Raw genomic sequence first — 25,330 nt, 5'->3', positions numbered from 1 at the left:
TATTTTGTTTTGTCAGGAGGTACACTGTTTCTGTGTCTCGTTTATGATGTTAATCGTGATCACTTGATTAAGATAGGGTCTGCTGGTTTTTCTCTACTATAAATTTACCTATTTTTTCCTTTGTAGCCAGTAAGTATTTTGTGAGGAAGAACTTTGAGACCATGTAAATATCTCATTCCCTATCGAGCTTTTCCCCACTAGTAGCATCAGTGGTATTTCTTGGCTGAATTACTTGCTACGATGGTTGCCAAATGATGATTTTTCTAATTTTATAATTTCTTTCACATTTGTCAGTTGACATCATTATAAGGAAAAGCCTCTTCTCCCCATTTATGTATTAACTTATATTCATATATACATATACATTTCTGTTTTATTCAGTGAGTTAGCATGTATTAATGTTACTTCGATGCTGAATTTGTCCCAGATTTGGCTAGTGGATGCCTCTGACTTCAAGTTTGCTCCTGTATCCTTTTGACATGTTCTGTCATTCTTTGATAACTTCCCTTCCTGACTTTATGGTACAAGATGTTCCAGTCTCTTCCTGTACTTTTCCTGCCCCAGCCCTGAAATCAGTCATTTCACCAAGAAGTGAAATGGTTCCTTTTATTGGAGGATGTATTTAGAAACCGGGTCTAGATGCTAGGTATGATTCTTCTACTGGGGTATCGCTGCCCTTATCAGTAAACAGAGCATATGCAAACATGTATGTATATTTATGTATGCATCCATCTGTGTGTGTGTGTGTGTGTGTGCATGCACACACATTAGATAAGCTTTGTTCAAGCATAAGTTAAAGTGCTGTTCAGTGTTAACAAATCAACAACAAGACATATCCAGAAAAAGGAAGATGTTTGCTGATCTGTACATGAAGTCACTCGAGAAAGTGCTAACATATGTAGTGCATGGTGAATCTGTGGAAAAGTGGGTAAATTTGTGGAATTTTGAGATGACAAACAAAAAAGGCGTAGTGGACAGTGTTGTGCACTGTGAGCATTGTGGGTATTTTTGTGATGAGAGGGTGTCTGATTTTAAATGCTTTTTCTGCATCAAGATGATCATGTGTTTTGCTTCTTTATTAATATGGTATATAACACCAATACATAGACTTTTAAATAGCAATTAACTAGCTGTTAGCTACTGTTTTATCTCATCTTTTGCATTGTATGTTGGGTTTGTTATGAATGACTGCTCAGCAAGATTGTATTGCAGGCGTGTCTTCAGGATATCAAATATTAATGAGATTGTCTTTTAAAAATCAACTTAATTGAGGTATAATCAATCTTCTTACAATAAAATGTACCTATTTTCCATATACAGTTGAATGAGTTTGCCGAATTTTTCTATCAAAGTGACTATCACCACAGTGAAGATACATAACATTTCTTTAACCCCAAAAAGTTCCCTTGTGTCCTTCCCAGTTACTCCTCTCCATCCCCTTTTTGGGCCTCTGGCAATTAGGGATCTGCTGTCTGTCACTACAGACTACATTCGTCTTTTATTTTTTTATTTTAGAGAGAGAGCGCGTGAGTGGGGAGAGGGACAGAGGTAGAGGGAGGCAGGGAGAATCTCAAGCAGGCTCTACGCTGAGCCCAGAGCCTGACGCGGGGGTTGGATATCATGACCCTGAGATCATGACCTGAGCTGAAAGCAAGGGTTGGACTTAAGCAACTGAGCCACTCAGAAGCCCCTGCATTTGCCTTTTCTACATTGTTACATATAGTATGTACCCTTTTGTCTTGATTCTTTCACTGAGCATGATGTTTTTTGGGTTCTGTTCTTGGTTTTTTGTTTTTTGTTTTTAATTATATTTGCATTTATTTTATGTAGAACTTCCTCCCACACCTTAAGTTTTTGTTTCTTTAGTTTCTTCTGGGAAATCTTTTACTTCTGTGCAACCTCCTCTTCTGGTTTAGGAACAGCCTGCTCTTTTTTCAGTAAGGATCATCTCAGAGTGTGGCAGGGAGAGTTCATGTATGGGTTAATCTGACTATGAGCTCTGTAAGTTCTACCATGCATCTTGGAGGCTTTGTTCACCTGGATGTGCTCCGTGACCAGAGAATCAACATCTAAACCCTTAAGTTCAGCATTACTCTCTGCATTTTTAAGCATGTGCAGTAAAAATTCAGCACTCCTTTTGGGCCACTTACCCCATGTGCAGCCCCACTCTTTGGCCTGGGCACACCTACCACCTCTACCAGGGTCTCCATGGAATGGCATGCTTTGCTTCTGCAAAGTGACATTCTTCAGATACTTGGTGGCTTTTTGGATATGCATACCCCTGATGGCCTGGACAGTTTCACGTGTGTTCTTAAAGTGAACACGAAGATCTGAACTTCATTGCATGATTCAGAGACTCAGGCCGCTTAGGTTAAGAGTGAGCATGATGTTTTTGACCTTCATCCATGTTGTTAAGTGTATTAGTAGTTAGTCCCTTTGTTTCTTTTTTCTGAGATGTATTTCATTGTGTGAATATACTATAGTTTATCTTCCATATGTTAATGATCACTTAGGTTTTTTTAGTTTGATTCCCTTTTAAATCTGGTAGGAGCATATGTGTTCAAGTCTTTGCTTAGATATAGGTCTTTGTTTCTTTTGGGTAAATCTTAGAAGTAGAATTGCTGCTGGGTTTTATGGTTTAAGTGTATGTTTAATTTTATAAGAACCTGCCAAACTGTTTTCTATAGTTTTACACTTTGCATTCTTATCAGCAATGCGCAGGAGTTTCATTTCCTCCACATCCCCACCAACACTTGGTATTGTCAGCCTTTTACTTTTTAGCCATTATGGGTGTCTCATTATGGTTCTATTTGCATTTTCCTAGTGACTAGTGATATTTCCTAGTGATCCTACCCTTGGATATCTGTTAATGTCCTTACTGGCCATTTGTGTATTTGCTTTTGCGAAGTGTCATCTTAAATCCTTTGCCCATTTGTTTGTTGGATTATTTGTTAATAGTATCTTATGCTTGAGTTGTAAGGGTTTTTTATATATTCTGGATACGATCATTCATTATATATGCATATATATTACAGATATTGTCTGCCAGCCTGTGGCTTTTTTTTTTAATTTATTTTAAAAGTGTTATTTATTTAAGTAATCTGTACAACGGGGCTTGAACCTCATGATCCTGAGATCAGGAGTCATATGCTCCTCCAATTGAGCCAGCTAGGTACTGCTGGTTTTTTTGTCTTTTTTATTTTTATTTATTTTTAATTTTTAAGATTTTATTTATTTACTTGACAGAGACAGCCAGCGAGAGAGGGAACACAAGCAGGGGGAGTGGGAGAGGAAGAAGCAGGCTCCTATCGGAGGAGCCCAATGTGGGGCTCGATCCCAGAGCACTGGGATCATGCCCTGAGCCGAAGGCAGACGCCCAACGACTGTGCCACCCAGGCGCCCTTTTTTGTCTTTTTTAATGGTGTCTCCCAAAGACGAGAAATTTGTAATTTTGAAGTCCAAATTGACCACTTTTTTTTTTTTTTTTTTTAGAGTTCATGTTTTTTGTGTCCAATCTAAGAGGTCTTTGTCTATCTGTAGTAGACTGAATTCTAAGACCTCAGGTGTCTTAGGGACTTGCACTCTTGTATTATTTCCTTCCTGTGAGGTTGGGCAGGATCAGTGAATATCATGGGATTTTACTCCAGTGATTATGTTATATTACATGGCAAAAGGGATATTTAAAGATGTAATTATGTTATTAATTATTTGCCTGAGTCAGTTAAAGGGAGATTATTCAGATAGACTCGACCTAATCACATGAACCCTTAAAATCTGGGTCTAGAAGTCAGAGCCAGGAGAATTCAAAAGATTTGAAACATGGGATTTTAGCAAGAGGGAAATTTTTCCATTGCTGGCTTTGAAGATGGAGGGGTCTATATGGCAAAGATTGCAGATGGTCTGTAGCAGTGGAGAATGCCTCCTGGGTGAGAAGTAGCAAAGAAACAGGGGTCTTAGTCCTATAGCTGCAGGGAGCTGAATTCTGCCACAATTATGTGAACTTGGAAGAGGATCCTAAGCACCAGATGAGAACACAGCCTGGCAGACACCGTGAGTTTATCTTTGTGGGATCCTTAGCATAAAATCCAGTCATGGACTTCAGACCTCTAACTTTGTGGTAATTTGTCACTCAGTAATATCAAATTAATACACTGTCTCAAGATCGTGAAGTTTTTTTCTTGTGTGTTCTTATGCTTGTAGCTGTTACATTTAGGTCTAGATCTAATATCCTTTCAAGTTAATGTTTGCCTGTGGCATGAGAATAAGGTGCAAAGTTCATTTTTTTCCCTGTATGGGTATCCAGTTGTTCTAGCCCTACTTGTGGAAAAGATTCTTTTGCCCTCAGTGAATTGCCTTGGCATCTTTGTAGAAAATCAAATGGTCATATATGCGTGGTTCTATTTCTGGACTCTCTGGTCTGTTCTCTTGATTTATATGTTTTCTGTATACCCATAGCACCGGGTCTTGTTCACTGCCAGGTAGTTTACAACCATTTTTTTTTCTTTATCAAAATTGTTTTGGCTATTATAAGATTTTTGGATTTTCATGTAAATTTTAGAATCAGCTTGTCAATTTCTATTAAAAAAACCCCTGAGAATGTGAGTGTGATTCCGTTGAATCCGTAGATTAGTTTGGGACGAATTGACATCTTAACATTGAATGTTTTGATACATGAACAGATTATATATCTTCATTTATTTAAGTATTCTGTAAGTTCATCAGTGTTTTCTAGTTTTCAGAGTACAGGTCTTATACATCTTTTGTTGATATTCATCCCTCAGTAATTTGTGTGTTTTTAAAATCCTATTATAAATGGTATTTTAAGATATTTCAATTTCCAGGGGCACCTGGGTGGCTCAGTCGTTAAGCGTCTGCCTTCGGCTCAGGGTGTGATCCCAGAGTCCTGGGATCGAGCCCCACATCAGGCTCCTCTGCTGGGAGCCTGCTTCTTCCTCTCCCACTCCCCCTGCCTGTGTTCCCTCTCTCGCTGGCTGTCTCTCTGTCAAATAAATAAATAAAATCTTAAAAAAAAAAAGATATTTCAATTTCCAACTATTGATAATATATAAAGATACAATTGATATTTATGTATATGTTTATTTTATGTTGACCTTATATTCTGCTACTTTGTTAAACTTACTGTTTTTACTAACTCTTCTGTAGACTTAAGGTTTTCTACCTATAAGATCATGTTCTCTGTAAATACAGTTTTACTACTTCTTTTCCAATATAGATAGTTTTTTATTTATTTTTCTTGCTTTGTTGCACTGGCTAGGACCCTCCAATATAATATTGAATAAAAACGGTAAAGTGAGTATTCTTTCCTGTTCTTGATTTTAGGGAGGAAGTATTCAGTATTTCACCATTAAATGTGGCATTAGCTTTAGTTTTTCATAGACACTTTCTATCAAGTTGACAAAAGTTTTTTTTTATAATTCCTAATTTGCTGAAGGAAGTTTGTTGGGATGGTTTGGATTATAGGGAGAAAGAGTGCAAAGTGGTCTTGCTTTTTGAACTCAGATATTCTTCCAGCTCTTTCTCTCCCTTTTTTAAATCAACATGTTTTTGGCTATTCTATGTTCTTTGCATTTCTATGTAAATTTTATAATCAACTTTAGAACTTTTAGCTCTGCAGTTATTTTTCTAGGTCAGGGTATGTTTATTTCTCTGTGTAGCATTTTGTATAAATTCTTCAGATATATTTCCAAGTTTATTAATCCTCTCTTCAGCTATGTCTTTTCTAGTGGTTTACCTGTCTGTAAAATTTTAGATTTCAATGAATATTTTTATTTTGGAAGTTCCATTTGGTTGTTCCGTTTTCTTCTTTTTGAAGTGTTTTATGCCTTTCTTATGGTTGTGATGCTTTTATCTTAATCATTATTAAACTCATTTTATAGTCTTTATGAGACTGTTCTGTTTTCTGCCTCCTGTGCATTTTGTGTTGACGGCTTGCCTTTCCACAGTGGGTTTACTTTTGTTTGTACTAGAGATGTCTAGTGGCATCACTGGCACAGGCCAGTTTTGTTAATTTCCCATGGGGGAAGTGGGTCCTGGATCATAAGATAAAGTAAATTTAGAACTCAAATCCATATGAAGCATATGTCTGTGGTTTCAAATTCTCAAAGGGAGCCTTTCCTCCTCTTACCCCAGCTCAAACTGAAGTAGACAAACTTTCTGGTCTTGTTTACGCAGATGGATTTTTTTCTTGCAGATTTTCATTGAGAGCATAGTCATTTTAGGCTCCCACCTTTCAAGAGGTCTTGGATCCAATTACCCATCTTTCTCAGGAGCTTGCTTCCTGTCTCCTTTCCTTCCACTTGCCTTATTTATTCAAATGTCTTCACAGATGTTCCTGGGGCCAATACAGAAGTCAGCTCATTTTTCCAGCTCTGTCTTTTGTTTTTTTTTGTTTTTTGGGTTTTTTCTTTTTAGATTTTATTTTAAAGTAACCTACACCCAGTGTGAGGCTTGAACTCATAACCCTGTGATCAAGAATCATGCGCTCCACTGATGGAGCCAGCTAGATGCCCCCCAGCTCTGGTTCACATTTTGTTTAATGCCACTGGCCGTTTTGTTTACTTTCCTGAGAACTTAGCTAAGCTTGTCAAAGTACATTAGTATTTATCCAGCATTTCTAGATTATAGTAGCTAGAGATTTTAGTACATTTCCTAGATTGCTGTGTTGCAAGATAAAAAAGATGACTCTGTGCTTTAAAGATTGAGTTTAATATACAGAGATATTGGGCGTCAGCCAAACCATAAAACTACTTTTTTACATATTCATTTATTAATTTCTATTTTTAAATGGCAGCTCCTTTTTAAAAAAGAGATCAGGAGCGTGATTTTCCTGTCTACTTCCTGAGGAAGCAAAAAGGCAGAAACTTGGTGAATAGCAAGACCAGTGGTTGCTATAGTAAGCATGAGACTTCCTGGCATTGGCTCTGTTAACAGTAGGAAATGAAATCATGGCAGTGTCTCTTTAATTTGCCACAAGTTTTGTTTCCCATCTTTGGAGTAGGATGTTCCGCTATATCAAGGAATTGGCTTTTCCAATTTATTTTATTCAGTTAGACAGTGATTAGAAAGTCTCACTGGCTGTGTACATTGCACCATACTTAGGAGTTTTGTAATTATATGACAGTTATGATACATTTCAAACAAGGCTTCAAAACTTTCCATTTAGCTGCTTCTAGAGGGAAGCCCTTTTCCTCAGATGGCTGTTGATGTACATTGGTTATAGGCCCTATTCAACGAGGGAGTGAGCACATAGATTTTTGAATCAGATATCCCTGGATTTGAGTCTGATCTTTGCAACTTACCAGTTGTTTGACTGCAGACAAGTTATTTAACTGCTCTGTGCCACAGTTTTCATCTACAAAATAAAGCATCTATTTCCTGTGCTTGTTTCAGAGTTAATGTTAAATAATGTACATTATACAGTTTGATACAGTGCCTGACACATAATAAGCACTTAATAAATGGTTATTATTCTGATCCTTGTTGAGCTGGTGTTTTTTCATGTGCCTGGTTATGTCTAATTGGTAATTAGCCACGAAATTGTCATCTCCCAAAATTTGACCAAGTCAGTTATTTCAAAGATCCAAGCAGACTACATCTGTGCCTTGAAAAGCAGAAAAAACACCCAGAAAACAGAAACTAAGCAATTATTAAGTCATTGAATAGGATGATTATTATTATATGTACTTAATAAGGTATATATGTTTCATGTTTGCCAGGGCCTTTATTTAATGCTTTTTATTTTTTTTAAGACTTTATTTATTTATTCGACAGAGATAGAGACAGTCAGTGAGAGAGGGAACACAAGCAGGGGGAGTGGGAGAGGAAGAAGCAGGCTCATAGCGGAGGAGCCTGATGTGGGGCTCGATCCCAGAACGCCAGGATCACACCCTGAGCCGAAGGCAGACGCTTAACCGCTGTGCCATCCAGGCGCCCCTATTTAATGCTTTTTAAAATTTGGTGTTTCACTTTTCTCTTTAAACCTTACTATTACCAAGTTCAAGAATAAGCTAAGCTAAAAAGAAACTGGGGTCTTAGAATAGGAAAGAGTCAAATTCATAGGGTATACCGTTAACTTTCTCTGTTTTGAACTAGGGGAAGGATTTAGGAACAAAGAGCCTGGGGTGCTGGGCTTGCTCAGTCAGTAGAGCATGCCACTCTTGATCTTGGGGTTGTATGTTGGTGCCCCACATTGAGTGTAGAGATTACTTAAAAAATAATAATAAAAAAGAGCCCCCCCCCTTTTTTTAAAGATTCTTTTTATTTATTAGAGAGCACAAGCGAGGGCAGAAGCAGAGGGAGATGCAGGGCTCAGTCCCAGGATCCTGAGATTATGACCTGACTTCAGATGCTTAACTGACTGAGCCACCCAGGTGCCCCCAAAAAGAGCCTTTTTGTAGGTTGCTTACAGTATGTGTTCTAGGAATTCTGCTAAGCTCTATGGATATTATTAATATTTTTTTATTTGAGAGAGAGAGAAAGTGAGCAGGGAGGGCCGGGTGAGGGGGAGAGAATCTTAAGCAGGCTCCACACTCAGCACGGAGCCTCTGAGGCCTGGATCTCATGACCCTGAAATCATGACCTAACCCGAAATCAAGAGTTGGGTGCTTAACTGACTGAGCCACCCAGGCACCCCTCTATGAATGTTAAAACATAGTTCTTAACCTCAGGAATCTTACTGTCTGTGGAGGGAAGTCATAAACAGTTGCAACAGTTTGTGGTAAGTACTTTGCTGGAGTTAATGATGGACTCTGGTGACTAAGAGAAAGGAAGGAATTGGGACAACTGGGATTTCTGGTTTGGGCAAGGGGATAGATCAGAGCTTGCAAACTGTGGCCTGCTGATATCTTTTGCATAGCCCAGAAACAAAAAATTGTTTTTACCTCTTGAAGTGGTTGAAAAAATCAGAAGTATATTTTACATGGGGAAATTACATAAAATTCAAATTTCAGTGTTTATAAAGCTTTGTTAGACTACATCTGTGCTCAAACTTGTTGTCTGTGGCTCCTTTTGTGCTAAAACAGCAGAGCTGAATAATTATGACAGAGGCTGTATTTTCTGCAAAGCCAAATATTTACTGTGTGGCTCTTTATAGAAAAAGTTGGCTGACTCCTGGGGTAGATGATGATTTTTATCCACTGGGATAAGCAATTAGGGGAACAGATATAAAATAAAATAATGTATTTCTCTGAGTGTTGGTTATTTGAATCAGAGGTACTTGTGAGATATGTAAGTCTAGAAGACAAGGGTATACATAGATTGGGGTTCTAAAAAGAACCGAGGCTGAAGAGAGATGGAGAAGAAAGGATGAGATCCAGAAGAATGGGTGGGAGAATGGTTCTCAGCCCTGGCTGCACATTGGAATCACCTGGAATACTTCAAACAAACAAAACCCAAGCAGGACAATTAAAAGTATTTTCAGTCATTCCCAGATGTCCCCTAGAGGAACAGTGCAGTAGGATTGTCCTAGTTTGGGGATAAAAGGGGAGTACTTCTGCCTTCCCTGGAAGGACCTGATTTCTCATTTGAATTCAGTTCTCATGAGCTCTTCAGTGATCTGAACTGTTTAGATGGAGCTCTATGAGACATCTTGTTAGAGTGTACAATACATGGATTTAAATTGGGCTGTTTTGTTTTTGTTTTTTCTTTTTTTTTTTTTTTAAGATTTTACTTAATTATTTGACAGAGAGACAGCGAGAGAGGGAACACAAGCAGTGGGAGTGGGAGAGGGAGAAGCAGGTTTCCGGCTGAGCAGGGCACCTGATGTAATCCTGATCTCCATACTTGTTGAAGAACTGATGCATGGAAACAGTCAAAGAGTGCAATATTCTTATATGTAGCATTAAGTACCTTGTATTAATAAAGGAAAAATGGATTTTTGTTATTCAACTTTCCCATTGCTCCAAGTTTTAAGTAGGAGTGTAAACCAACACTACAGCTTTGGAAAACTGTTGGGTATTTTCTGCAATTCCATTCCTGCATATTTACTGTTGAGCAATGAAAATGTATGTCTACAAAAGGACTTGCATATAAATGTACACTGAAGCTTTATTTATAATAGCTAGAAAAATGGAAATAATCAAATGTCCAAAAATAGGTGAATAGATAAATATAAATTGTGATATATTCATATAATGGAATTTTTTTCAGTAATAGAAAGGAACAGACTACCAATACACATAACAACATGGATGAATCTCAGAAATACAGTGTTGAGTGAAAGAAGCCAGACACTGAAAAAGTTGATGTAGTTCAGTTACCAGAAGATGAGATATGATGGTAGTCAGACTAGTGGTTCCTTTAGCAGGAGGTGGGAGGTCATGACTAGAGAGAGGCAAGAGAGCCTCTGCAGCACTGAAAAGGTTTTACAGGATAATGTGTTTATATACATATTTCTTTTTTGTTGTTTCTTTTGGTAAAATATACACAACATAAAATTTACCATTTTCATCATTTTTAAGTGTACAATTCATTGGCATTAAGTGTATTCACATTGTTGTGCATCCATTGCCACCATCCATCTCCAGAACTTTTCATCACCCCCAACTGAAACCAACTTATTATACACTAAATCCCATTCCTCCAACCCTTCCTCCAACCCCTGGCAACCACCATTCATTATACTTTCCTTCTCTATGAATTTGATTACTCTAGGTACTTCATGTAAGTGGAAGTATACAATATTTATCTTTTTGTGTCTGGCTTATTTCAATTAGCATAAGGTCTTCAAGGTTCATCCATACTATAGCATGTATCACAATTTACTTTTTTTTTTTTTTTTAAGATTTTATTATTTATTCGACAGAGATAGAGACAGCCAGCGAGAGAGGGAACACAAGCAGGGGGAGTGGGAGAGGAAGAAGCAGCCTCATAGCGGAGGAGCCTGATGTGGGGCTCGATCCCAGAACGCCGGGATCACGCCCTGAGCCGAAGGTAGACGCTTAACCGCTGTGCCACCCAGGCGCCCCACAATTTACTTTTTAAGGCTGAATAATATTCTGTTGTACGTATATACCACATTTTATTCATCCCTTCATCTTTTGGTGGACATTTGAGTTTTCTCCACCTTTTGGCTATTGCAAGTAATGCCATAATGAGTATTGGTATACAGATATCTCTTCAGGTCCCTACTTTCAATTCTTTGGGGGTAGGTACTTAGAAGTGGAATTGCTAGATCAGATGATCATTAATTCCATGTTCAGGGTTTTTTTGAGGAACCGCCATACTGTTTTCTACAGTGGCTGTACCATTTTATGGTCCCATCAGCATTGCACAAGGGTTCTGATTTTTCTGTATCCTCACCAGCACTTATTTTGTTTGTTTTTTTATATTCTTTTTTTTTAATTTTAATTCCAGTATAGTTAACATACAGTGTTATATTAGTCTCAGGTGTACAATATAGTGATTCAGCACTTCCTTTTTTTTTTTTTTTTAAGATTTTATTTATTTATTTGACAGAGAGAGACAGCGAGAGAGGGAACACAAGCAGGGGGAGCGGGAGAGGAAGAAGCAGGCTCCCAACAGAGGAGCCTGATGTGGGGCTCGATCCCAGAACGCCGGGATCACGCCCTGAGCCGAAGGCAGACGCTTAACTACTGAGCCACTCAGGCGCTCCCTGATTCAGCACTTCCATATATCACCCTGAGCCCATCACAACAAGTGCACTCCTTATTCCCCATCATCTATTTCCCCCATGCTCCCTACCCACCTCCCCTCTGATAACCATCAGTTTGTTCTCTGTAGTTAGGAATCTGTTTCTTTGTTTCTCTTTTTCATTTGCTCATTTGTTTCTTAAATTTCTCTTATGAGTACAATTTTCTCTGACTTATTTCGCTTAGCATAATACTGTCTAGCTCCATCCCATGTCATTGCAAATGGCAGGATTTCATTCTTTTTTTTTTTTTTTAATATTTTATTTATTAGAGAGAGAGAGAGAGCACAAGCAGGAGGAGTGGCAGGCAGAGGAGAAGCAGGCTACCTGTTGAGCAAGGAGCTCTATGCAGGAGCCACCCAGGCATACCTCATTCTTTTTTAATGGCTGAATACTATTCCTGTGTGTGTGTGTGTGTGTGTGTGTATACATACGCACCCCAAATCTTCTTTATCCATTCATGTATCAGTAGTCCTTCCATAATTTTGTATTCTATTTTGCTATAAACATAGCAGTACACATGTTCCTTTGAATTAGTGTATTTGTATGTCTTAGCTAAATACCCAGTGGTGCAATTACCAGATCATAGGGTTATTTTTTGAGGAAAAAAAATTTTTTTTCCACAGTGGCTACACCAGTTTGCACTGCCACCAACAATGGTAGAGGGTTCCTTTTTCTCCACGCCCTCCCCTTTTTAATAATAGGCATATAAATGGGTGTAAAGTGGTATCCTGTTGTGATTTTGCTTTTCATTTCCCTATTGATTAGTGATGTTAAGAGCATCTTTTCATCTGCTTATTGGCTGTTTGGATATCTTCTTTGGTGAAATGTCTAAGTACTTTACCCATTTTAAAAATTCCGTTGTCATAATTTTTTTTGTAAAGGTAAGATTATGCATGTTCTATAACTGTAAAAAAATTTTAATTCTTACTGTAATATGCACACAAAAGGTTATAAAGAAGATACCGCAAAAGAGCCTGAAATAAACATGTTCTTCAGCTCCTTATCCCACTCTGCTGAGATAGGCTTTAATTGTTTTTAAGACTTTTTTTTTTTTTTTTTAAGATTTTATGTATTTATTGGAGAGAGAGAGAGAGAGTGCGCATGAGTTAGAGAGCAGAAGGACGGGGGAGCAGCAGAGGGAGAGGGAGAAAGAAGCAGGCTCCCTGCTTCACACAGGGCTCCATCCCAGGACCCTGGGAACGTGACCTGAGCTGAAGGCAGATGCTTAACCGACTGAGCCACCCAGGCACCCGGAGACTGTTTAGATAATAATAGCTAGATAATATTAGCTTTCTATTGCTCTTTCTTTTTTTTAACCTTTTTAAAAAAATCACCTTACCTATGATTTTCTTCTTCTCCAATATGAATGATGAGGATTTACCTCATACCACCCTCAGCCCTCCAGTTTGTTGTTTGCGTGATTTTTTTTTCCTTCTTTTGTGTATTAGTTTCCTGGGGCTTCCATAACAAAGTACCATAAATTGGGTGGTTCAAAGAACAGAAATTTATTATTTCACAATACTGGAACTTAGACATCCAAAATCAAGGTGTCACTAGGGCTGCTTCCTTCTGAGGGCTAGAAGGGAGAATCTGTTCTTCCCTCCCTTAGCTCTTGGTAGCCTACGACATCCCTTGCTTTTATACATGGTGTTCTCCTTGTGATTTCGCTTCATTTCCTTCTATGCATGTCTGTCTCTGGGTCCAAATGCTCTCTTTTTTAATTATACCAGTTGTATTGGATTAGGGCCCGCTCCGATGACCTCATCTTAACCCGATCAACTGCTGCAGAGACCCTGTTTCCAAATACCATATTCGCGGGTATTGGGCGTTGGGACTTTAACATGTTTTGAGGACACACAAATTAAACCGTTACAAGTTGGTTAACTTTCTAACTACCAGAAGTGCTCTTGAACCTCTGTCTTTCTAACTACCAAAAGTGCTCTTGAACCTTTGTTGTGTTAATCTTCAGCAGTATTTTTTATCTCTTCCACTTTGTCAGATGATACTAGCATCCCACCTTTCTGTCAGATATAGTTCAGTTTAACCTGTCAAAATTTTAACCTCTGCATACTGTCCTCAGAACACCACCAAGCTTTTCATGGTCTGTCCATACGTTATCTCTGAAACTGAAAAAGCTCATAAACAGCATTTACGTTACTATAGCTAAGTCAGTATTATTCTGTGGTAGGCCAAGTATTGTTTTCTGGGTTTACATATTTTTCCCTGTAGGTTTAATGTCCTGGACCCTGGGCTGTTCAAAGGAGAAAATGAAGAAAAAGTTAATTCCTTTTTTGAAGTTATCAGTTATTTCCAGTCATTTTTTTTTTTAAAGATTTTATTTATTTGTCGGAACACAAGCAGGGGGGAGCAGCAGGGAGAGGGAGAAGCAGGCTCCCCGCTGAGCAAGGAGCCTTTTGTGGGACTCGATTTCAGGATCCTGAGATCATGCTCTGTGCTAAAGGCAGATGCTTAACCAACTGAGCCACCCAGGCACCCCTTTTATACATTTTTTTCTTGGCAATTCTAATTTTTTTTCTTGTCTGTCTTCATTAATAATTATCCCACTTTTTCCCCAAGCTCAGTCATACGCATTCTAATCTATTAAGACCCTTTTCACATTTATACTAATTGTTTTTTAGGCCACCTGCACAACTGCATTCTTGATATTTTCCTTACGTTTTTGAGTTGAACCCACTCCAGTGATCCTTGATCTCAGTCTTCCTTTTTTTTTTTTTACTTTATTTACTTATTTATTTTAGAGAGAGAGTGAGCAGGTGGACGGGGAGAGAGAGAGAGAGAGATGCGCAAATACACTGCACTGAGGATGGAGCTGATGCAGGGGGTTGATCCCACGACCCTGAGATCACGACCCGAGCCATATTAAAAGTTGGATGTCCAACCGACTGAGCCACCACACCCCATTTTTTTTTCTTTCTTTTTTTTTCTTGTTTTGTTGGAGTTCATTCTCAAGTAACTTCTTGAGAGAAAGGGTACATGGCAAGTAAACTTTGATACTTTCTGATGTTTGTACTTCCCTCATGTTCATGTGATGATTTGATTGAGTATAGAATTCTAGGTTGCAGGTTATTTTCCCTCAGAGCTTTGAAGTCATTGCTCTTTTTTTTTTTTTTTTAAGATTTTTTATTTATTTATTCAACAGAGATAGAGACAGCCAGCGAGAGAGGGAACACAAGCAAGGGGAGTGGGAGAGGAAGAAGCAGGCTCATAGCAGAGGAGCCTGATGTGGGGCTCAATCCCACAACGCCGGGATCACGCCCTGAGCCAGAGGCAGACGATTAACCGCTGTGCCACCCAGGCGCCCCAATCATTGCTCTTTTTTTCTGACATCCATTTTTGCTTATGAGATGTAGAAATTTAGCCTCATTTTTGTTTACTGTAAGAAATTAATTTTCTTATGTCTCTTGAAGTTTATCTTTTATATTCCATATACTCTAGAATTCCATAGTGGTATACTTACTTGGTAGGCCCCCTTAATCTGAAGATTAATATTTTTCCATGTTTAATGAATTGTCTTAAGGTCTTTTTTAAAGATTTATTTTAGAGAGAGAGTGCGCAAGTGGGGGAGAGGGAGAGACTCTCAAGGAGACTCTCCATTGAGCGCAGAGCCTGAGGTGGGGCTCTATCTCACATGAGATTGTGACCTGAGCTGAAACCAAGAATCAGATGTTCAGTCAGCTGAGCCACCCATGCACTCCTTGTTTTCTTTCTTTCTTTCTTTCTTTCTTTCTTTCTTTCTTTCTTTCTTTCTTTCTTTCTTTCTTTCTTTTTTCTTTAAAGATTTTATTTATTTATTTGACAGAGAGAGAGACAGCCAGTGAGAGAGGGAACACAAGCAGGGGGAGTGGGAGAGGAAGAAGCAGGCTCCCAGTGGAAGAGCCTGATGTGGGGCTTGATCCCAGAATACCAGGATCACGCCCTGAGCCGAAGGCAGATGCTTAACGACTGAGCCACCCAGGCGCCCCTTTTTTCTGATTTATAAAAATTGCATTTGGTTTTTCTTTATCTCTGAAGATAATCATTTTTACAAGTTTGATTTTTTTTTTTTTCTGGAATTATCTCTGTTTCTTCTAGTCATTTTCTTTTCCCGTTTATCTTGGTCTGGTGATCCTTGCCTGTTCTTTCTTTTTTAAGAAAGAAAGATTAAGTGGGGCTACACCAAAATAAAAAGCTTTTGCACAGCAAAGGAAACCATCAATAGATAGTCAGTTAACTGAATGGGAGAAGATATTCGCAAATAATATATTCAGTAAGGGATTAATATCCAAGATATATAACGAACTTATACAGCTCAACACCAAAAAAACAACCTGATTTTAAAATGGGCAGAGGAGGGGCACCTGGCTGGTTCAGTCAGTAGAGCATGTGACTCTTGATCTCGGGGATGTGAGTTCCAGCCCCATGTAGGGCATGAAGCCTACTTTAAAAAAAGAAGCAGAGGACCTAATAGATATTTTCCAAAGAAGACACATAGATGGTCAACAGTCACATGAAAAGATGCTCAACATCACTAATAACAGAAGATTTTAGTTAATGGCAGAAGGAACCCTAGAGTGAGCTCTCAGCTCCTCCCTACATTCCGTAGTGGCTGTGGAAAAGAGGGACCAAGTGAGCAGTTATTACCAATATAAGTGTGTTACTGTTTCATCCTTACCACTACGGGTGCAAATTTTGAGGCTTGAGGAACATGTAGAATATTTCTTAGGGAAGAAGTTTAAGTGTGTAAAGTGTTAGAATTTGGCTTTGTGATATTTGTATGGAACTTAAGTTCCACATCTTGAAGGTGTACATTAAGGTGGTGGCTTGATCTGAGCCGTAAAAATCAAGGCAAGAAATGTATAATTTGAATACCAGTCATCACTTTGGTCATGGTAAAGGATTAGTGAATACAAAGAAAAATAAGGAACACATGCAGGGGGACACTTGGATAGTGCCTGCTGTGTACTAGACTTGACGATAGAGGTTTTACATTATTACATATAGATACGTTTACATGTATATTACATATTTTATAGTACAGCAGTCCTCTGATACTGGTGGGAGAGATTGCTGTTTTAAAGATAAGGAAATGAAAACTCAAAAAAGTTAAATACCAAGCTGTAGTAGTGACAGAGCTAGATTCAAATGTAAATTTGTGTGACTCTACCCTGTTGCCTCTCTAAGGAAATAATTGTTCTTCATTTCTCATGTATGTCTCTAACCTGAGCAGTGTTAGTCCTTTATTCTTCACATGCATTAGGCATTTGCTGAAGTAAGCACTTTTGGGGGATTCAGGGAAGTAGAAGACTTGGATACTGCTCTCAAGGAGTGTATAGTAAATGTTGGGGACACAAAAAAAATGTTTGCCTATGGGCCAGGAGCTCATTGAAGATAGGGACAGGTCTTAATTGGCTTTCTTTCTTTTTTTTTTTTTTAAAGATTTTATTTATTTATTTGACAGAGATAGAGACAGCCAGCGAGAGAGGGAACACAAGCAGGGGGAGTGGGAGAGGAAGAAGCAGGCTCCCAGCGGAAGAGCCTGATGCGGGGCTCGATCCCATAACGCCGGGATCATGCGCTGAGCCGAAGGCAGACGCTTAACCACTGTGCCACCCAGGCGCCCCTTAATTGGCTTTCTAAACCCAGCACGTGGCACAGTGCCTGGCTTTTCAATGAAAATTTGTTGAGTCGGTGGCTGAACTGGAAAATGAATGCATGAACTTAAGGATGAGGGCTTTGCCTTTTTCTTTCTTGCATCCCTAACATTTAATGCAATGCCTGTCCTGTAACGGGACTCAAATACAATATTGATGTGTGAGTGGTAGAGGAAGAAAAGCTGTGGAAGCTAAAATTTACTTGTAATTGTGTCCAGAGAACCAGGAACCTGGGCAAGGTTTGAGAAAGCAGATAACTGTCACATATCAAATGCAAGTTAAGGAGAATGAAAACTGGGGGTGGGGGGTGGGATTGGATTTGACAAAGAGATTATTTGTAGACTTGAGAGTGAAGGCATTAAGAACACAATGAGGTCATTAAGGAGAGGTGGATAGTGAGGAACTAAAAGCAGGTACATCTCTCTCTATATATATAATGTGTATATATATAATATATGTATATATAATATATATATATATATATTTTTTTAATTTGAGAGAGCACGCATGCACACAAGTTGGGGGGGTGTTGGGGGGTGTTGGGGGGGAGGGAGAAGCAGATGCCCTGCAGACTGGGGAGCCTGATGAGGGGCTCCATCCCAGGACCGTGGATCATGGCCTGAGCTGAAGGCAGATGCTTAACTTACTGAGCCACCCAGGCACCCCAAAAACAAAGTGTATCTTACCTAAGTTGGTGGTATGAGGAAAGAAGGGAAAAGAGGAGGCTGTAGGGTTAAATGGGGGTAGTTATTGTGTTTGCATTTTTAAAAATCTGTTCGAACATCTGTGCCTATTTGTAAACAGAGGAAAATGAGGGCTGGAGAGGAAAGTTTGAAGGTACCAGAAGGAAGGGCATTCTGTAGGGGGAAAGATTTCAAATGGGATCAAGGACACAGAGATTAATAGTCTTTGAAGGGATGAGGAAATCTTCTTCTAGTCTAAACAGAGAGAATAGAGGCTCTGTGGAGAAGAAGGGAGAGGTGATGTCGTCCTCTCACTAAAGCCATCTGTCCAGAGGGAGGTTTGAGCTACTGTGCTAGAAACTGACAAAGAAAGGATGTTTTCTGCATAGCACTGAGACCCTGAGTGTGATACTTTGGAGCTATGGTTGGCAGCCTGAGACAGGAATGGTGAAACTAGATGGCGTGGATAATCCATAAATCAAGATGGCACTTTTTTGTAGATTAGGGAATTATGGGATGGAGATTGTTTTAGTCCACACAGGCTGCCATAACAAAATACCTTGACTGGGTGGCTTAAACAACTGAAACTTACTTCTCACAGTTGTAGAGACTGGCAGTCCAAGATCAGGGTGTTAATAGGATTGATGTCTGGTAAGAACACTCTCCTTGGGTTGCAGATACCCGATTTCTTGGTGTATCCTCACATGGCCTTTCTTTGGTGTGTGGGGGGCAGGGGAGGGGCGAGGGGAGAGAAAGATCTTTCTTCCTCTTCTTCTAAGGCCACGAATCCTATCATGAGAGCCTCACCCCCATGATCTAATCTAACCCTAATTATCTCCTGAAGGCCTTGTCTCCAAATATCATATTGGGGATTAGAGCTTCAGTACGAGAATTTGGGAGGGAGACACAAACATTCAGTCTCTAACAGAGGTATATACTTTTATTCGTTCCTCTCTTAAATGGTTCAGAAGTTTTTATAATTTTCATTAATATCATTAACAGTTTGGATACCTATTACGTGTAGGTTTTTATTTTAGCGTTGGGAAAACAACAAAGTAAGAAAATTCCTGCCTGGAGGTTTCTGGTCTTACTGAGGAGCTAGATCATATATATAAAAAGCTAAATTATTATATAGCACATAGCAATATAGACTAAGTGCCAAATGAGTAGAATAGACTCATGTCAGATTATAGCAGTATACCTTGAGGTTCACATCCCTGTAGCTTATGAACATTTAAATGCTATCACTTTTGGGGCACCTGGGTGGCTCACTTGGTTAAGCATCTGCCTTCGGCTCAGATCATGATCTCAGGGTCCTAGGATCAAGCCCTGTGTTGGGCACCCTGCTCAGGGTCTGCTTCTCTCTCTCCCTCTGACCCTTCCCCCTGCTCATGCTTTGACACATACTCTCTCAAATGAATAAATAAAAAAACCTTTTAAAAATCCGTTTCAAATAATTCCAACATCTGTATCATCTTGGTGTTGGCATCATTGCCTTTTCTTCATTCAAATTGAGACTTTCATGGTTCCTGATATGACAAGTAATTTTGGATTGCATCCTAGACATTGTGATATTCTGGTTCCTGTTTACATTTTTATATTTAACAAGCAACCAACCAGTTTAGGTTTAGAGCGCACACGCCGGCCCATCTTTGTTGGTTGTGGTTCAAAAGATCAGATTAGACAAGTCTTGCTGTGCTGTTCTGGTCTGCTCTGCTTGTATGCTACCAAGAGTCTAACCTGAAACCTGGATGTTGTTTTAGACCAGTGTTCAGTTCTGAAACTTTTTGCTTGTTGTTTCTGGTCATTTTTACACGAGTTGCTTGGAGGTATGTATAGGATTTTGTACACGTATTTAGAGGGTTTGTTTCTCTAGCTCCCTCTTCACCATAATTCTCCCCTTACTGTCTAGTTGGGCTGGGGTCAGAACTGTTTTGTTATTCCGGGAGGGCTCCTCCCATGTTCTCCACAGCTACAGCATGGGGAGGGGAAAAGGTGCTGCCTCATTAATGCAGGACGTTAATGCAAGATTGGAAGACAGAACTCTGCCCACAGTTTCTGGGCTACAGTGCCAGATGAGGAGAGGGAGGGGGCGCCACTTTTTTTGTTGTTGTTTGCCTGAAGTAGGGCATGTATGGTCAAAATGTTTTTGTCTTGGCTGAGCTCCTCTTTTCCTGGTCCTTTGTCTAGAGAAACCAGTCTTTCCTTAGTACTTTTTTGACTGTGCTCATTACTGTTTTCAGGTTGTGGGCCTCTCCAGAGCGCAGACTAGGACATATTAGAAGTCAGACCAAACCAAGTCAAACAAAAACTAGGAAACTTCCTGCTGGGTCAGTCCTCATGTCCATAGTCCCTAGCCAACCCACCTTCTTTTTTCCTCTTTTCAGAATCCTCTTTCAGTTGCTTCATGAATTTTGTCTGGGGTGTTTTTTGTTGAAATAGGGTAGAATATGCATATTCCATATTGTCCTGGCCTAGAAGACCCCATTTCAGTTTTAAATTATGAACACTAGTACATTAGTTTAAGAACATTAGTTTTTTACCTATGTATTTTTTTCTAAGTGCATAGTCTTTCATCTGCAGTTAAAAGTTGTGTTTTTTTTTTAAGGTTTTATTTATTTATTTGACAGAGAGAGAGACAGCCAGCGAGAGAGGGAACACAAGCAGGGGGAGTGGGAGAGGAAGAAGCAGGCTCCCAGCGGAGGAGCCTGATGCGGGGCTCGATCCCATAAACGCCGGGATCACGCCCTGAGCCAAAGGCAGACGCTTAACGACTGAGCCACCCAGGCGCCCCTGCAGTTAAGTTTTGGGAAGATTTTGCCTAATGATTACATCTCATTTTGTTTTCTTTTCTCATCCCATTAGCTAGAGCTTCTAGAACATAAGTCAGCCTACCATGGCCTGCCTCCCATATTTAACCTTCTACCTTTTTGTGTATGACATACGAGCTCAAAATGGGTTTTACATTTTTAAATGGTTGGGAAAACCTCAAAAGGAATACTATATGAAAATTATATTAAATACAAGTTATATTAAGTTCAAATTTCAGTATTCATATATAAGTTTTATTGGAACACAGTCACATTTATACTTTCCATATTGTCTGTGACTGCTTTCATGGTACAGCAGGAGAGTTGGGTAGTTGCAACAGAGACCATATGCCAGCCTTTTGAAGATCAATAAACCATAGTGGTGATAGCCAACGTGCTTTTCTTATTTTCCTTTAGTGATAATTGATTTCAGTGCATACTGCTTTTCAGTGTGCTGTCGGCCGTTAGGCTGAGATAATATTTTCAGCTGAAAGGTTATTTTGTTTCTGGTTTCTAAGGATTCCTGAGAAATTCCTTCACAAATATGGTTCTTTTCCTCCATTCCCTGACTGGTTGAATGCCACCTGGTAGGTAAACGAGAAACCTAAGAGGAGTAGCACTCGACACCTCTCTCTCCCTCGCCTCAAGAGCAAATCCACTATCAGTGCCTGTTCAGTTTACCTCCTAAATATCTCCTGGCTTGTAATGCTTTTATGTCTTTGCCAGTAGCCTTAGCCTAACTGGGCTACTCACATCCTGTACTCTGTCATCTGACCTAGCCAGAGTTCCTATTCCCTTATGCTTCCACTCTTCAAAGGCTTCTGAATGCTTGTAGGACAAAGAAAAATCCTCCTTATATGGTCCTGTTCCGCATGCATCTCCAGCCGCCTCTGGCGCCATGCTCTTCATGCTCCAGTTACAATGGCTTCTTTCAGGCCCTACTCCCACCGTTTCTGAGACCACTAGCTAGAACTGAGTTTCCTATCCTCCTTTCCTGTTTAACGCCTATTTATTCTTCACATTCCAGTTCAGGAATCACTGCCTCAGGGAGGCCTGGACTGAGCTTTGTTACTAGGTCAAATTTCTTCTTATAGGCTCCTGGATTCCTATAATTCTCCTCCTATCACTTGTCACATTTGTCCATTTAACGTTGATTTTTTGTTCTTAGATTGTGAGTTTCATGAAGGTAGGGATTTACTTAGGTTTTGCTTGTTCCTATTTTGTTTCTAGTACCAGGCGCAGGACCTGACATATATAGTAAATGCTCAATAATTTTTTTTCCCTAATGAATGCATTTTTTAAAAATCAGGAGTTTTACAAGTAGCTTTTTTGGCATCCATCAGGGTAATCATGTGCCTTTCAATATTTTTGATTATTTTAATGAGGATTTTTATTAATTTGTTCCTTAATAATAGACCATGATTAAATTTCTGAAGTAAACCTCTAGCAGGCTGGAGACTCAAGAAAAAGTTACAGTTCAAAGACAAGTCTGCTGGAGAATGTCCTCTGGCTTGGGAGAGGAATAGTCTTCTGTTCACACCTTCAACTGGTTGGGTATGGCCTGCCCGTATTATGAAGGACTATCTGCATTACTCAGAGTCCACTAGTTTAAATGTAAATCTCATCCAAAAATACCTTCACAGAAACATCAGACTGATGTTTGACCAACTTGGCACCCCTATGCATCCCCTTAAACCATACTTAATCTCTGAATAAAGACAATAACAAGGTCATGCTTCCACCTAACATCATACAGCTACCCTGCATACAACCAAAAAGTCACTAACCTTTTCCCTAGGAGAGGATGCAAAGTCCTTAGATGATGTTTACTTTTTTCTTGAAAACTTAAAACTTAACTACTGTGATGTGAAGTTAAAAATACTTGAGTACTAGAATCAGATACTTAATCTGATATTTTTCCCTGAAGAAAATGTTTACATATCTATTTTCTCTTGCTGTGTATTTTTTTTAAAGATTTATTTATGTGTTTTGGGGAGAGAGAGCACGCATGCCTGCACGCCAGAGTGGGGTGGAGGGAGAGAATCTCAGGCAAACTCCCTGCTGAGCACAGATCCCGAATCCCAGGCTCAGTCTCCCAGCCCATGAGATCATGACCTGAGCTGACATTATGAGTAGGATGCTTAACCTACCGAGCCACCCAGGTGCCCCCTTGCTGTCTGTTTTTTGTTAAGACATTAAAACTTAGTAGCATAAAGCAGCAACCATCTAGTTAGCTTACCATTCTTTGAATCAGTAAACTGTGTTGGGTTAGCTGTTTGGTTCCTCTGTTGTCTTGACTAGAGTCATTTGTGCAGCTGTAGTCAGCTCCTGGTTAATCTGGGGCTGAGATTGTCTCAGGCACATGTCTGGCAGTTGGTGTTGGCTGTCTGCTGGACCTCTGTATGTAAAATGTCAGGGCTTTTTACATAGCTAGGGCTGCTTCATTACATGGCAGCAGTGTTCCCAGAGAGCAAAATGGAAGCTGCAAGGTCTCTTGAGGTGTCAGCTTGGAAGTTACCATCACTGCTGCTTCATTTTCTTGGTTCAAGCAAGTCACAAGGCCAGCTCAAATCAAGGGATGGGGAAATAAGCTCTACCTTTTGATAGGAGTACCAGTTTCTTGTTATAAAAAGTATGGTCAGAATTTTTATAGCCCTCTTCACTAACAATCTACCACACTGTCTTTTTTTTTTTTTTTTCCTTCTGACTGCTTAAAAAAAATTTTTTTTTTGATTCTTTGGTTTTCAGAAATATTACTGTGGTATATAAAGACACAGATTTCCCTTTTATTTATCTGCTTGAGGTCCTTAGGATTTCTTGAATCTGTGGCTTGATGTCTTTTTTTTTTTTTCCCAAAGATTTTATTTATTTATTTGACAGAGAGACAGCCAGCGAGAGAGGGAACACAAGCAGGGGGAGTGGGAGAGGAAGAAGCAGGCTCCCAGCGGAGGAGCCCGATATGGGGCTCGATCCCAGAATGCTGGGATCACGCCCTGAGCTGAAGGCAGATGCTTAACGACTGAGCCATCCAGGCACCCCTGTGGCTTGATGTCTTTGGTCAGTTTTGGAGAATTTTAGCCTTTGTCTCTTCAGGTATTTCTTCTGTCTTATTTCTCTTACTCCTTTTATCTGGGACTTAAATTGTAGAATAAATCATCTCACTGTATTCTCTGTACCTCTTAGCATCTCTTATATTTTTTATCCTTTTGCCTCCCTCTGCTTTATCATAGATACTTCCATTTCAGTAATTCTCTCTTCAGCTGTATTTTATCTGTTCTTAAATCCATCTGTTGAGATGTTTATGTCAGCTATTGTATTTTCTCGTTTGAGAATTTCTTTTTTTTTTTTTTTGTAGTTCTGACTTTATTTATTTTTTTATATAATGGTTTTGATTCTTGGCTGAAATTCTTAATGCTATGGTACTGTTCTTGTCTGTTTTCTGCTGATTCTCATGTTATTTCCTCATGGACCAGATGAATTTTTTAAATTATTTGTAAAAATAATTTGAGACTTAGGATGATATCTTTTTCTAGACAGGATTTACATTTGTTTCTGGCCTTGCCTAGGGGTCTTGAATCATTTTCATCCAGTTTTAGGGCTTGAGATTCTTTTAAGTAGGAGTTTAGTCGCTACTTTAGTCCACTGTCTGGGATACCTGTTATGTGTGGGGCACTTTGCTAGTGCTAGGTAGGTTCTGTGAGCAGAGCAAACATAGTCTTTAATCTACACTGGAGACAGAATCTTGATTAAATGACAGATAAATGTATATACAATCAAGTTCTATGAAAACAATGAAAAGATTGCTATGGTAGTGAATATTTGGAGTGGGGAGGGTATGAGAATGGTCCTACCATAACTAACTTCAGCAGGTTTCGTTTAAGCTGAGACCTGGCTGGCTGATGTGAGAGAACTGAGACCAGAAACTCCCAAACAGAAGCAAGTGCCAATATAAAGACTGAATAACACCCAAAAAAGTGGGGGCAGGGGCAGGGGGAGCAGTGGAGGGCGAGTTGAGATTGATTTGGAATTATATTAATGAGTTCTGGGAGATGTCCTCTATCCCCCACCATTTTTCTCCCAATTTCCTTCAGAAGATTAGTGAATTAGGAGTTGATGAATCTAGGCTCTAGATCTAGCTCTGTGACCTTTTTTTTTTTTTTTTTTTTTAAGATTTTATTTTTTTGAGAGAGAGAGTGAGAGAGTAGGGTAAAGGGCAGAGGAAGAAGCAGACTCCCCACTGAGCGGGGAGCCTGACAGAGGACTCGATCCTGTCCTTGCCTTAACCAGCTGAGCCACCCAGGCTTCGTAACTCTGTGATCTTGCACTAGTTATCTGATTATTCATTCAAAGCAAAACAGATGGAGCGAAGGGAGGAAGGCGAGAATACCACATGGAAGTGGAATGGGAAGTAATGAAAGGAGTATGTGAGGAGAGAGACCGTGTCAGGTTTCTTCATATTCCTCGCAAGTGTTTACACTGTTTGGCACATACAGTAGGCATTCTATGAGTGCCTGT

At 39.5% G+C, this 25,330-nt stretch overlaps 1 protein-coding gene and 1 pseudogene across 2 annotated transcripts in view; one reads left to right on the top strand and one right to left on the bottom strand.

The window, feature by feature from the left end:
* Positions 1–25,330, top strand: part of PTPRA (protein tyrosine phosphatase receptor type A) — a 150,947-nt gene that overhangs the window by 34,879 nt on the left and 90,738 nt on the right. The window lies entirely within an intron of this gene.
* LOC103674518 lies at positions 43–3,040 on the bottom strand (annotated as a pseudogene).

The sequence above is a fragment of the Ursus maritimus genome, unplaced genomic scaffold (genome assembly GCF_017311325.1).
Source record: "Ursus maritimus isolate PB19 unplaced genomic scaffold, ASM1731132v1 scaffold_22, whole genome shotgun sequence".
NCBI classification, from domain to species: Eukaryota; Metazoa; Chordata; class Mammalia; order Carnivora; family Ursidae; genus Ursus; species Ursus maritimus.
This window is presented reverse-complemented; position numbering and strand designations above follow the sequence as displayed.